Consider the following 16,248-nt stretch of genomic DNA (forward strand, 5'->3'; position numbering starts at 1 on the left):
CCGGCATTTATTTATTTTTTTCAATTTTTTTTCGGTCTGTGCATGAGCAGACTGCAATGCTGGATCCGTTTTGCCGTAACACTCGGGGCCGGATCCGGCATTAATGCATTTCAATGGGAAAAAATGCCGGCAAGTGTTCCGGCATTTTGGACGGAGATAATACCACAGCATGCTGCGGTATTATCTCCGTCCTGAAATGGCAAAAAGACTGAACTGAAGACATCCTGATGCATCCTGAACGGAATGCTCTCCATTCAGAATGAATTAGGATAAAACTGATAAATTTTTTTTCTGGTATTGAGCCCCTAGGACGGAACTCAATGCCGGAAAAGAATAACGCTAGTGTGAAAGTACCCTTAGATGTTAACAATTACTTGCACAGTTTTTTGCACTTTTTTTCTTCCCCTGCAGGAAAAGGTTAAAAGAAAATTCGACGATAAGATGTTTAGATTGTGAAAATATAAAAATGTAATTTTATTTAGTGTATTTTCACTTTCAGAAACCCTACTTGTCCTTGAGGGGTGGGGGCTGAAAATGCAGCAATCTCTGTGTTGTCTTCTGCTCCCCATCCCACACAGAGTAACTCATTCTTGTTGTAACATGTTGCATAGGGTGGGGGATTTAAAGGGGACATGTCTCCATGAAAATGGAGTGTAATCTACTGGCAAAAGGAGATGAGCAGACTGATATACAGTTTTGTGGGAAAATTCTGCAAAAATTGCAATTTATTTATTTAAACTTGCTTTTTTCAGCTTAGGGGTTGTGACGGTCACGTACACTACACACAGGGGGGAGGATAGTGACCACTGCGCTCCACCCTCACCCCTGGCCCTGCCTACTTGCCTCGCAAGTCCTGACAGGGGACAACTAGACGTCAGTCCCTAACTTAGGATACGTGCTGGGAAGACAGACAAGACAAATAACGGAACGTGAACGGACTAGGTCAATACCTAGACAGCTACGCAGTACTAAGGAATGAGCAGAGAATAGTCAGGAAAAGCCGAGGTCAAATACCAGGAGAGAAACGACGTACAACAAGAGTCCGCAAAGAATCGTCAGGTGGAAGCCAGGGGTCAGGATACCAGGAGAGATGCACAGTACAGTAGGAGCAGGCAAAGGATTGTCAGGGAACAGGATCAGGTAGTATTCAGTAGTCCAACAAATAGCCAGGAACCTAAAATTAACAGGCAACCTGTGGCCAGCAGGCTGCCTGTATTTATAGTGTAGTCTGAGGTAGGGGTGGGCGATATAGGCGATATGCGTTATAAATTTGTGCCACGATATGGATTTTGTGCATATTGCCTATATCGCCGGACCGCGATATGATCGCGCTCTCTGTGCGCACCATGTTCTCCTGAGCTGGCACAGTGGAGAAGGAGGGAGTCCCTCCCTCTCCACTCTGCGCGGCTGCCGCTGACCACCAATGAGAACAGAGGAGGAGGAGTGGAGGGACTGACAGTAAATCATTGAGTTTTCACGATCTCAGTGAGATTGTGAAAACTCAAATCCGATGGTATATTGTAAACCCCAGGCGTTCCCCCTCCCACTAGGCGGCGCAGGCGCATGACGTCAGTGAGTGAGCGCCGCCCGCCCGGACTGCCTGCTGTTACCGGAGCTAAGACATAGTAAGGTATCCAGTAAAGAGATCAGCAATGATTAAAGTTACTGATTAGTTTATAAATGTACTCCTGTGAGCGTCGGGGAGGGAGATCTGTGGATGGCACTGTTTAGGGGGGAGATCTGTGGATGTAATTGTTTAGGGGAGGGAGATCTGTGGATGTCACTGTTTAGGGGAGGGGGATCTGTGGATGGCACTATTTAGGGGAGGGGGATCTGTGGATGGTACTGTTTAGGGGGGAGATCTATGGATGTCACTGTTTAGGGGAGGGAGATCTGTGGATGTCACTGTTTAGGGGAGGGGGATCAGTGGATGGCACTTTTTAGGGGAGGGAGATCTGAGGATGTCACTGTTTAGTGGAGGGGATCTGTGGATGTCACTATTTAGGGGAGGGGGATCTGTGGATGTCACTATTTAGGGGAGGGGGATCTGTGGATGGCACTATTTAGGGGAGGGGGATCTGTGGATGGCACTATTTAGGAGAGGGGGATCTGTGGATGGCACTATTTAGGGGAGAGGGATCTGTGGATGGCACTATTTAGGGGAGGGGGATCTGTGGATGGCACTATTTAGGGGAGGGAGATCTGTGGATGGCACTATTTAGGGGAGGGGGATCTGTGGATGGCACTGTTTAGGGGAGGGGGATCTGTGGGTGGCACTGTTTAGGGGAGGGGGATCTGTGGATGGCACAGTTTAGGGGAGGGGACTCAGCTCCCTGCTGTTGTGTGCACAAAGCACAGGGCAGCAGGGAGTGTGTAAAGTCCTATTCACCCTAATAGAGCTCTATTAGGGTGAATATGACAAGGGTTCTAGTCCTTAAGGAGGCTAATAGTTATTAAATAAAAAGTAAAAATATACAAAAAAAAATTTAACCCCCGCAATATAGAAAACAATATATCGTGATATATATCGCATATCGCACATGCTTAAAATTATATCGCAATATAGATTTTAGGACATATCGCCCACCCCCAGTCTTGGGGTCATGTGACTGGGGGTGGGCGATATGTCTGCGGCTGATGGGAGACCGAGTGCGCCTTTGGCGCCCCGTGACAGGAGTCATGTGGGCGGTACCAGTCAGTGATTGACAGCTAACTCTACATGACTAAGCATACACATGACTCCTAAAAAATAAAAAGAGCATAGATTTAAATTAATAAATTGCACATTTTACTGAATCTTCATCGGACATTTGAAATAAAAATAATAATCTTTAATAAATAATATAAAATAAAAAACATTATTCAACTCTCCAGTCATCTGGTGATCCAGTGCAGAAGCTCCTGCAGTCCTCCACAATCAGTGGCCTCAGCAGCTATGTGCCGTACTAGTAGCATGACCGTTCACAGCTGGAAGCCATCACAGTAGTCATGGGCAGACTTGCCATAGACCCTACAGGGAACTTTCAAGGTAGGCTGGTGCCCAGAGGGCCGCCTAGGGCTACTTTCACATCAGCTTTTTCATAGATCCGTCATGGATCAGCAAAAACGCTTCCGTCGTAATACAACCGTCTGCATCCTTTCTGAATGGATCCAGTTGTAATAACTCTAAAACCATTGTAAGTCAATGGGGGGACGGATCAGTTTTCTTTTGTGTCCGAGAAAATGGATCCGCCACTATTTACTTACATCGTGTGCATGACGGATCCGTCCTGCTCCACACCACATCGCGGACAGAAAAACGCTGCTTCCAGCATTATTCTGTCCGCGATGGAGACACAACCAAATGGAATGGAATACATTCTGGTGCACGCTGTTCAGTTCAGTTTTGTCCCCAATGACAATGAATGGGAACAAAACAGAAGCGTTTTCCTCCGCTATTAAGATGCTATGACGGATCTCAATAGCGGAAAGGGAAAGCACAGATGTGAAAGTAGCCTTAACCCTGCTTTTGGCCAGCAGCCAGGTACAGACACTTATGCACCTGTTCGACCGGCACGGGTGCCCTCCTGAATTCAACTGTATTGCTGTCCTCAGGACAATGATACAGTTTTATACTGTGGCGTGGGAGGCAGTATTTTGTGCTTCACTATAGTACTTGGTTCTGCTGGGGCGGTGTTTTGTTCTCCACTACGGTATTGCTGGCCCCACCTACTTCTGTTGCCTCGCCTTCTGTCAATTTGGACCCGCCTCCAACATGAGGACACTTTTAGTTGTTTTTTTTCCAGGACCACTTAAAGTTCCCCGTCCACCCCTGGCAGAAGTCCAGCATGTGACAACTGACTGGAGGCTGCTAGAGATTTCCTTTAAGATTCTGCTGGTGTAAAATAAAAAGAATGTGGCTGAATTGAAATGTCAGACAGCTCACTGATATTACACCGCCATATCTCTCCATCTAGTATTTCGATTTTACAGGGGACCCTGCTCAGTGACGGCTGTATCAGGTACAGTTCACCTCTTCTCTCCCACTGATACTTTCAGAATAGAAGATTCCCCTCACACCCACCTTCATCTGATCTGTAGGAAATATAATACACAGGATACATCAATACTAGTCAAATCAAATGATTTTTGCTCTATTTGCTGTAATAAACTGAGATCAGATCCCTCATCCCATGCCTGGGTGTTACTTATTTCTCTGGATTTTCTGTGAAACTACAAATCCCTGCATGCTCCATTCACTTGCATTCAAGAGTTGTGAGAACAGACGATCAAGTGTGCATGCTGGGAGTAGTAGTTTCATAACATCTAGATCTGGAGAACCAGAGGTTGCTGACCCGAGATTTACTAGTTTTACCCAGCCTTACCCACCTGGCAGAGGGAAGTATTTTTTAATACTTCTGTATTTATTTATTTTTTTGTAATATGCAGTGCTTAAAGGGGTATCTCACATCAGACCATATCACCAGCCAGACATTGGAGATTTATTAAGACTAGTGCCATGGAATGCTGGCTTAGCGGTCCATAACAACCAGTCAGACTGATCCTTTAATTTTGCAAAGGAGCTCTAAAAACAATGAAAGCTGGAATCCGATTGGTTGCTATGGGCTAGTAAGCCAGTTTCCTTTACACCAGTTAAAACTAATTTGCACAAGCCAATGTGTAAGAATTTTTTTACCTTTTTTTTACGCGCACATAGGGTTCTTTAATACATTATTTTTTAGTGTTATATGGGAAAAACTGCAAAACATTTTTAAAAAGTTATCTTTTTAAAAACTATAGCTCCTTCTTTATGCAAAATGACACCAAAATAAATAATTGCAATGTTTCCTATTTCATGTAGGTCATTTTGATATATAATATGTATAGTTTCAGGTGAACAGGGCCATAATGACAACGGTTTTGGCTGGCATGTACATTGTGGATTTTTTTAAATAATTTTTACTTATTTTTTTAAATATATTTTTGCTACATAATATGTCCCCCAAGAGGTCAATAAGCGACCTCTGGGGGACAGTGACACTTTTTTGCACTCTTTCCTTTTTATATTTTTATTTTCTTTTGTATTTATTTGTATTGTATTATTTTTTTTAACGTTTTAATATTTTTTTAACTCATTTTTTTAGATATATTGAAACATAATATGTCTCCAGAGGTAATTGGAAGACCTCAGTGGATACTGACAATTTTTTTTTGTATTTTGCAATATTTCCACTATAAGGGCTCTTTCACACGAGTGGATGCCGTGCGTGGAATCCGCTGAAAGAGAGCCAAACCCTGCTCTGGACTGCAGAGACACGGAGCAGTAACATGATTGATAGTGCTCTTTGCCTCTCTGTGATCCTTTTACTACAAAATCCCGGTGACAACTTTATCTCATTGTGCTTATGTAGTAAAAAGATCACAGAGAGGCAAAGAGCACTATCAATCATGTTACTGCTCCGTGTCTCTGCTGTCCGGAGCGGGGTTTGGCACTCTTTCTCGCAGCAGATTCCACGCATGGAATCCCCTCGTGTGAAAGAGCCCTAACTGGGGCTCCTTTGGGGAAAACATCATCATTGAGCGCTATGCACAGAGCAGAGGAGAAGGCAGACGTGGTAATAAACTGGTTCTGTCTTCTCCTCGGGTCCCCAGCACCCGACCTGCTAGATTGCAGGAGCAGCAATACTTTGGTCAGAAACACAGATGACCGCACTATCTGCTGTGTTTCTGTCTAGCAGTATGGGGGGTGGAACTGTGGCTCGTGCTCCCCTGAGGTAAACCAGTGTTTTCCAACATATGACTGTCTTGCTGTTGCAAAACTACAGTACAACTCCCAACATGCATGAGAGCCACACTGAGATCATGATGTATGAGATCACTGATGTACATACCAAAGTAAAGAAAAAGGAAAAGCAAATAGTAAAAAGGCAACAAAAATAGCCATGCCATATATATCAATATGGCAATAGCAGGTTACCTAATAGGAGGTTTTTCAAAACATTTATATTGATGACCTATCCTACACAATAGGTAGGGATGAGCAAAGCGCACTCTTCTGATCCTACATCGGAAGTTGCTTCGCTCAAAACTTCGATTTAATTCTAAACAGAGATCCGTCTCCGTACAGAATTAAAATGTGTGGCCTCCAACGAGGTGAAGTCAGTCATTCCTGAAGTGTTGCGAGACTTTGGTGAATAACTTCGGTAATTGATTTTTAAACCAGGAAAAACATTTTCAAATTTGGATCCGAACTCGGCTTCGGTTTCGAGGTACCAGTCGGAACCGAAGCCGAGTTCGTATCCGAGTTTTGAAATGGTTTTCCAGTCTCCTGCAGCGAGGACAGAGAGCACAATATGAGAGCGCATATCTCTCCTCGTTCCAGTGATCAGTGGGGGCCTTGGCACTCAGGATCCCTCTGATTAAAAGTTATTTGATAACTCACTTACTAAGGCCTCTTGTAGATGACCGTATGCCCTCCGACATATACGGTCCGTGAGCGGGCCATATGATCATATGAGTGCAGGATAATAGTCCCGCGGGCGGCCCGCCAGACAGCACTAAACTTAATGAGGCTTGCTGGAATTCAAACCGGAGGTGTGAAAGTAGCCTAAGATGGCTTTTTACGCTGGTCTGGTTTCCCACCTTGCGCTGCCATTAAATTTGTCTAATTTATGACAAGGCGCATGTCTCGTCATATATTAGGTGCATCTATGGCAGTCCTTGCGCCTGGCGATAAAACTACGCCAGCTTCTGGCTGGTTTAGTTTTTCACCAACGTTTATGCTTGTCTCCAGCTGTAAATGTTAGTAAATTTGCTGGGCAGAATCTCATCCCCAACACACTCCTGCTCTGCCCTGTCCTGCCCAGCTGCCAAACACTGTGAAACCGGCTGTGCGAGTAAATATTGTTAAAAATGACCCTCAGTCACCCTTTAAGTACGATGCTCATCTGATGGGCCGCCATGTTATACTACAAAGGCAACTGCAGTGGAAGTGTATGGTCAGTGAATGCTTGCCTTGGTAAAATCACCACCCCAGGGTTGCTGATGACAATATGAAAGCGACTCTTAGGGCTCATGCACACGAACGTATTTTCTTTCCGCTTCCGTTCCGTTTTTTATGCAGAACCATAACTTCAATAGGTTCCGCAAAAACAATGGAAGGTACTCCGTGTGCATTCCGTATTTCCGTTCCACAAAAAAGTAGTGCATGTCCTATTATTGTCTGCAAATCACGGTCCGAGGCACCATTCAAGTCAATGGGTCTGCAAAAAATACAGGAACGCACACAGAACACATCCGTATGTCATCCGTATTTCATCCGTATTTTGCGGATCCATACTTTAGAAATGTTATGCCCAGCCCATATTGCTCATGTGTTTGGTGATTAATTAGTTATGGTTTCCGTTTCCAATCTGCAAAAAACGGATCGCATATGGAAACCATACTGATATGTTTTGTGGAATAACGGAACGGAAGAGGACTTAAATCAGAGAAATAAAAACCTCAGATACGGAACAACGGATTAGTAAAAAAAAAAAACGGACAGGAAAACAACAACGTTCATGTGCATGAGCCCTTAAACCATCTTTAATTTCCAACCAGTGTCGTTATTACAATAATGAGGAATTCATGGAAATTAGCCACATCTTAAAAAGGAATAAAATGCATCTCCTAAAAAGAAACAGGATGTTTTGCACTTGTTAAAAATGAGTCTAATGATGAGAACATATTACAGTTAATAGGCTCTGTTCTAGTGCTTTTTATGGAATCCACAAAATATTCAACAATATCTCAATCCAGACATTTATTGCTTCATTGTGGAACCATGAATCCTGGGCAGTTAAGCACGCACTAAATAAAAAAGTGGAAGTTTGTCTAGCTGCAAAGCATAAATAATGTACTGAATGCATCTATACAGCCACGTCATGGTTAAAGAAAGCCAAGAACTAATTACCCCATATTCTAGACAGGAGCAATACTGCTCATCTTTTCAGTGGGATTGTAAAGTTTGTCAGCGCCACCTAGTGCCGAGATTTAGTACATGCATCACAACAAAAGTGAATGGGTGAATAGTCTTTTGTCTGATGGGAGATTATTATCGTGGCCAGATTGGAAATTGAAAACAGTCCTTGGCTTGCACGCAGAACACTAGCTTATATCGACAACTATCTGTTGACAATAATAAGACTTCTGAGATTATACAGAGCTCTGGGATAGAAGTTGGGAGAATATTTTTTTTACGAAAAGAAGATGTTTTCCATGCTATTATCAATAAGGAAAGAAAACTAAAGGAGAGAAAGAAATATGACCACCACTGATGGTATTACATTACATGAACATTTTGGTGCTCCTCTACTTTGAAGTCATACAATACAAAAAACGTATGTCGCTTAGGCCATGTTCACATCGCAGTTTAGTTTTCCATTCTTCTGATCTATCACAAGAACTGGAAAAAAAAACAGATCCTGTATTATAAGCAAATCTCCCATTGGACAGCACTACATCCTGGGAGAAGGAGACGCACCCAGGAGAAAAAGGGCAGGCTCCTCCCAGTGTAACCATGTCAGCGAAAATACCGGGGGACATAGCGGGAGAACGGAGCGGCTCCCTGGAATAATAGTAAGTGCAGTGAGATTCCGGGGCGCCGCTCTACACAGCCTGATAGTTATCTTGCAATGTTTGGACTGATGAAAGGTCCTCTTTAAGTCTGTGTGATTTTCCTATGTAGCTGCCTGTTTAAACAAATCCCAATCTATGTCCTCAAAGCAATCCTGTAGTCTCATTGTGGCTTCTTCAGGTCAAACTCTGATTGTATGCAAAGTAGGCTTAATCCTGGTGATAAGAGGTTTGTATGCTGGAGCCAAAAACAAAGAAATGTGATCCGACCTGCCAAGATGGGGCGCCCCACAATAATAGTAAGTGCAGTGAGATTCCGGGGTGTCGCTCTACAATGCCTGATCGTTATCTTACAATGTTTAGACCAATGAAAGGTCCTTTATAAGCTCAAGTATGCAGATTTTGCATCCGTTTTAGTAATTTCCATCTGAGATTTGTCATTTTAGATGGAAAAAAGTCCAGCGTGCAGGCTTATCTTCACTTGGCACAAAAAGATTGGGCATTGAAATTCAACAGCCCAATCCTTCTTCCCCCTGAAATCATCTGCCTGGGAAGAGACAGGAGGACCTCATACACATAAGATTGACATCTGTTGGGTAAGGGTTCAGCCAACTTTGCCCTAATGTATTGGGTCTACTGACCAATTCCATACCTCCCAACTGTCCCAGATCCAGCGGGACAGTCCTGGATTTCAGTCGCTGTCCCGGTACGGGGAGGTATGTCCCGCTTTCAGGCAGCTGTCTCTGTTTCTATAGGAAGCAGAGACAGTTGCCTGTAATGATGAAGCAGAGAACCGTCGCTAGCATCAGCTCCCTGCTCCATCATTCCTCCCCCCTGCCAGCTCTCCACACCTCTGGTCTGTCTCCTCCACTCCGATATCCTGCTGCTGCTAGGAACTAGGTGATTATGTGGAGTTTATTTTTTTACTTTCTGGAGGAGGGCACATAACTGGGCATATTACTGGGGGCACAGCTGGGCATAATTCTGTGAGGGGGCACATAACAGAAAATATTACTGGGCACACAGCTTGGCATAATTCCGTGAGGGGGCACATAACTGGGCATATTACTGTCAGGGGGCACAGCTGGGCATATTACTGTGAGGGGGAACATATCTGGGCATTGCTACTGTGAGGGGGCACATATCTGGGCATCGCTACTGTAAGGGGGTACATATCTGGGCATAACTACTGTGAAGGAGGCACAATGTGGGCATAAATACTGTGCGGAGACATAAAGGGGGAATAACTACTATGTGGGGGCATTAGGGGACTGGTTGGGATTAGGTGAATAGGTATGTTTTGGGCCGAATTAGAGCCGCGGCCTAGTGCGGAAACAATTTGCCGCACCACGCTTCACGCCCCGCACATTGTGTCCCTCTTCGTTCATTTTGAAAGTTGGGAGGTATGCTATTCCACCCCCCCTCCCACCGTTTGCTAACAGTGCCGTTCCTTTGAGTAGGGGAGTCCTACACATGTTCTGACAAGCTAAAAGCAAACAGAATCACACCCAGAGCTGAGCCTTCTCTAAATGGCTCCATAGTAGCTGTATAGGTCATCAGTATCTGATTGGTGGGGGTCCGACACCTAGCACACCCACTGCTCAGCAGTTAGGTGTAGCCTCTGATTGCTGCAAGCAGAGCTCCATTCAAAGTGTAGTGGCCATGCTAGGTTACTGCAGCTCAGCTCCCATTCACTTGAATTTGATTCCCATTCACTTGAGGATAGGTCATCAAGATCAGGAGCACAGAAAACCTCTTTAACAACTTGCACAATGCTAAGCTCCCAAATCACCAAAGCCAGCCACCTCTAGATCACCAGGAATGATACAGTTACAGGGCTTGGAAGGATCCTCAGATGATAAGTGATCACCTCCAGTTTGGGGGTTACCTAGCAGCAAGGGCTCAATTTCCTTGCAGTTCCATCACAAAAGATATGCAGCACTGTACAGCTACCATTTAAATCAGTGTATTTCACAGACGTGCCAGATCCACCAGAGGGGTAGCCACTCTTTGTAATTGCCCTCTGCCCTGACAAATAGCTGAGGGTCTCTCATCATTTCCTTTATAGGGTAATTGATTTGTCCAGCAGGTAGCTGCGTCAAAAAGTGGTCAACATGGAAGAAGGAGTATATATGGGGCACTAATATGCCGTTTATATGAGTGGCATATGACTAGTACTGTGCTTGGAGCTTTGTGGTTATGATTGTATATAGAGGCTGGTAGCTGTTTCTGTTTGAGGTGTGTCTCTGGTTTTATTTCTACCCTTTAGTTGACACTCATTTTTCGCAGCATGTTTCAGACTTGTATTCAGCAATTTATCTTCCGTTTACTATATTAGAGAAAGATGACCCATGTAAGACTACTTGTGTGCTGCAAATGTAGGGATGTAGGGATGAAGGACATTTGATATAATGTGTGGCCTTTAAACAGACTGGCCACAATGGAGGTTCCCAAAAAAGTGGAGGGTTGACCAACATCGTGTCACTTTGAATACATTACACTGGTCTTAGTGTGGTACACCTTACTAAACATTGCCCGGTTGCCCACTGTAGAAAAGTGGAGGTGAAACTTATGAGCTTATGCCTACCTTTCTTTTCAACAAAATGTTCTCCAACCATGCTCAAAGATGCACTTTTTCATAGTGCAGCCTAAGAGGAAGTTGGCATTATGTGTGGTTGCTGTGCTGATGCCATGAGCTTCAGGGCATCAACTGGATAACAATGGAATCTGCTTATGTGATCGCTGTGATCACAGAAATGTTATTTTCTTAAGATATGTTTCGGGTTTTGGTGTGTTTTTTTCTACTGACTTTGTGTTGTGTTTTTAGGCAAAAAAAAAAATCCATCTGCAGATGTTGCTTGGAAATCTATGAGAAATAATAACCACAGGGCAAACAGGCATTTTAATGTAGGGGTCTTTTTTGACACTTGAAGTGCATATTTTGGGTCAGTTGCATTGTTTTGAAATCACAGCATGCTCTTTTTCTGCCTCATAGACATCCATTCATTTTTCCCCTGCTTCAAATACGCAAGTGGAGATGTGTGTGAAGTTTCTTTTAATGCTGTTTTTTTTACCAATGTATTTTTAACATACTGCCCTAAAGAGAAAGTGGTATCAGAATAGACATAATACAAAGCAAAGTTGTAGTACTGCTGTGTGAGATCAAAGATCACATGTTCAAGTCCCCTAGTAAGGTGTAGAAATAAAGTAAAAAATATATGGAAAAACTAAATTTATATTTTTTTGCTTGCAAACATGTTATTTCTGTGAAAATATAAAATAAATAATATAAATAACTGGTAATACCGCAACCATATAATAAAATAAAGTTTCTCAGGGTGGGGGACCCTGTTCAAATATTTGCTATGGGGTCCAGCCTTTTCTAGTTACAGTATGCCCCTGGCTGCTCCATGATGGAACTTTCATCAGTTTAGCCCTAGTCTAATTATGGTCTTACCTTACAAGGCGGCCCCCACTGATGCTATGGCATTTTATTTATTTTTTTCAAAGACCCCCCCCCCCCCCCCCCCCCCGTTCGTCCGCTGTTTGCACCATTGATTTTGCCACCTTATATTATAATGAGCTGACTCGGTTATACTAGGCGGAGACTCGCAGTTTCACTGGGGGCCGTTCTCTTCTCCCTGGCTGTGAGCACATCTAATCAGAGCACACTGCTCTTAGCCAGGGAGAATGAGCTCCTCTGTGTTGCATGGAGTCAACCAACTTCTGGCAATTCAGGTATTCCAGCCCAGGATGATTGACTACATTCCACAGCTCTTCTCTATCTCTTGGTTTTGCCTCAGAAACTGCATTTTTGATGTCACGCCACAAGTTTTCTATTGGATTAAGATCTGGGGATTGGGCTGACCACTCCATAACTTCAATCTTGATGGTCTGGAACCAGATGTTGCACGTTTACTGGTGTGTTTGGGGTCTTGTTGGAACACCCATTTCAAGGGCATTTCCTCTTCAGCATAAGGCAGCATGACCTCTTCAAATATTCTGATGTATTCAAACTGATCCATGATCCCTGGTATGCGATAAGCCCAACACCTTAGTATGTTTGGGGGTCGTCTGACAAACTGTCTCCGGCCACTAGACCCAAAAAGAACAATCTTACTTTCATCAGTCCACAAAATGTCTCTTTAGGCCAGCCAATGTGCTCTTTAGCAAATTGTAACCTCTTCAACACGTCTTTTTTTCAACAGTGGGACTTTGCGGGGGCTTCTTGCAGATAGCTTGGCTTCACATTGTTCTAATTTTAACAGCACTCACAGGTAACTTTAGACCTTCTTTGATCTTCCTGGAGCTGATTGTTGGCTGAGTCCTTGCCATTTTGGCTATTCTTCTATCCATTCGAATGGTAGTTTTTTTTATTTCTTCCACGTCATTCAGGTTTTGGTTGCCATTTTAAAGCATTTGCGATCATTTTAGCTGAGCAGCCTATCATTTTCTGCACTTCATTATATGTTTTCCCCTCTCCAATCAACTTTTTAATCAAGCTACGCTGTTCTTCTGAACAATGTCTGGAACAACCCATTTTGCTCAGAATTTCAGAGAGAAATGCACTGTAACCAGCATGTACATTTGCTGCCTTCCTTCGTTAAATAAGGTCAATAATTGCCACCTGATTTTCAAAGAATGAATGACCTCACTCATTGAACTCCACACTGGTATTATTTTGAACATGCCCCTTTCAATTAGTGATTCAATTACACAGAATCAGCAGCATGCATGTCATGACTGTTGAGTCTGTTGGATTTCTGTTACTCTACTACACCTGCTAGTAAATTATTTGGCATGTAGAAATATCATTTCTACAAAAAACAGTGATTAATCAGGTTAGGGATGTCTGACTGCTATTATTTTGAACACAACTGTATATGGTAAACGTAGAACAAAAACGTGATGTGAACAACCCCTTTGACTTGTTTTTGTGTGTGTAGTGTTTGCAACATCTGTATACTTATGCTTAAAAAAAAAGAAATACATTTTTAAAAATGTATATTTTTTGAAGCTATAGGCCCTGATTTATTATGCCTTCACTAACCATAAAATTGGGCTTTTTCGACTTTTTGGCCTGCAACAAAAGTTTTGTAACTTTTTGCATTTTTACAGCACTCACGACAGTTTTGAAATATGGGTGGCAAAATGGGCGTAGTTAGCTTTTGTAAGATGGTACCTGGAATCATCGTGGGTGGAAGGTATGTGTCACCAAGGTTCCTGGCCTCGGTGAAGTAAGAGCCGGTATTTTATGTGTCAGCAGCAGCTATTGCTAATTGACACCTTAATACTTAGTATGGCTGTAATAGTTGATCTGGGATGGCTCTTACTGGGAGTAGTCAAAGTTCTGGGTGGGTGACTACTCCCCATGTTCCAGCCCGCATTTTGCCAGGCATAAAAACCAGCCAGCACTGCCAGTGTGGTGGATTTACCTCCCTCTGACAGTGGCGCTTAGGAATCTGTGTGCTCTGAACTGAGGGCTGTGCTGGGATTTGAGGTTTGACCTGGGCTGGAGGACTCAGACCTCTCTTAAGGCGAACAGGCCGCCTATGGACTTGATGAGGCTGAACTGCTAACAGGGTATCAATTAACACCCAGGAGAAAAGGTGACTTTTATTGTTTATGGACTTTCCTTGTGTGTGAACAAACGCCAAGCCACCTGCGTTTTGTGATACACCTTATCTGCATTTTATCATACACAATTGTGTGACTAAACACTGCTGTTTAATTCAAGAACTTTGCCTATATACTGCATCCGCTAGTCCTAACTACCAGAGTGAATCCCCACAATATGTTAATGAGTTTCACTTGAGATCTAACACTGAGACTTTCTTTTTTTAAAGTCACCTTATCACTCCAGTAGGAGGATGGAGTAAGAAAACTGGAGTAGGGTTTCTAGACAAAAGTGTTAAGTTAAAGGAGGATACAATTTATGATAAATATAGCATAAAGTACACCTACACAGACTCAAGCAAAACTGACTTCAGATATTTCCCTCATGATAAATTTCCCCCATAGTCTATAGTACATGTGAGCGCACCAGTTCCTTCTACAAAATCCAGTGTCCTCCTTTGCAAAACAGTGGACCCCTACAAAAATGATTGGGGCTTGTCCTCAACATGGGGTTAGTGAAAAGGTATGTTCTCCGCAGTTATGCCCAGAAGCAGATAGCAAGTGCTAATGTGCGTCCCCCATTTTAATGACAACCACCAAGCCCCTCCAGTAATGAACCAGGCCACAGCCGCCTATAGAATAGAAGACCATTGATACCCATTTTGGTGGAGTTATTTTTCTCTGTCTGTAACCCCTAAAAAACTAGTGTTGTATAAATCACCAATAAGTTTTAAGGTTTTAAGTTTATCCCCTGAAAGCAAGCTATGTGTGGGGTAAAAAAAAATCTATAAACTGTCTAGGAATAGTACAGGCTATACCGCTGCCTTTTAAATCTAAGAAGTAGATGACGGCAAAGTTAACCCCCTTAGGATGTTCTAGTGACATTGGAACTTGTAGTAAAATAATCTGGAAATTGATGCGTCCTCTTCTCAGGGTATGACTACATGGTGATGTGTTGCGCAATATTTAATGTATTTCAATAATATTGCAATGCAACATGCTGCGACATGACAGTCTCAAGAAATCTGCAAAAAAAACGGAAGTTACTACGTGTGCATTCCATTTCCTTATGTCCATTCTGCAAAAAATAGAACATGTCCTATTATTGTCCACATTACGAGCAAGGATAGGACTGTTCTATTAGGGTCCAGCTGTTTAGTTCCACAAAATACGGAATGCACATGGACCTCATCCATATTTTTTGCGGACCGAAAAATACATACGGTCATGTGCATGAGCCCCAAGACTGATAAGTCTAGGTTTATAGAATGGCAGGATCTGCTTCAGGGGGTTCCAGCAGGAATCTCAAATTCTGACAAAAACACTACACAAAAAAACACTGAATGCAAAGGCCCTCAAATAGATCATTGGGCAACAAGCCCTATACATGTCACACCTGTATTGTCCACTGCAGGAACTAGTGGGAAAGTGCCTGAGAAGGGAGGAATCAAGCAGTATTTGCAACAAGGGCAGACTGGGAACCTAAAGCAGCCCTGGAAAAGTACATGATGCTCCTAAATTAATTAATGCTGAGAGCATGAGATTATATACCCGGCTGCCAGCCATAAGAAGAGCTCAGGCACCCCCCTGGGCATATGCCCACTGGTAAATTTCCCTGTAGGGTCTATAACCAGACCTGTGATAACCACCTTGCAATAAATTTTAATGAACACAAGTAATGTGTTTATGCTGACCACTGTCCATGCGGACAAAAAAGTGACAGAGGGAATGTGTTGTCATCTCAGATAAAGTAAGGCTGGTCTGCATCACAGTCTACAGCAGTGTTTCCCAACCAGTGTGCCTCCAGCTGTTGCAAAACTACAACTCCCAGCATGCCCGGACAGCCTTTGGCTGTGTGGGAATGCTGGGAGGTATAGTTTTGCAACAGCTTGAGGCACCCTGGTTGGGAAACACTGGTCTACGGTACATTAAATTCATGGGGGTGGTGTATTTATCTGATCAGACGATACAATTAAACCTGGTGTAAAAAAAAAAATCCCATGCCCAGGAGCGTAACTACAGTCCTTTGGGCTCCAG

This window comes from Bufo gargarizans, chromosome 2 (genome assembly GCF_014858855.1).
Source record: "Bufo gargarizans isolate SCDJY-AF-19 chromosome 2, ASM1485885v1, whole genome shotgun sequence".
Classification (NCBI taxonomy): domain Eukaryota; kingdom Metazoa; phylum Chordata; class Amphibia; order Anura; family Bufonidae; genus Bufo; species Bufo gargarizans.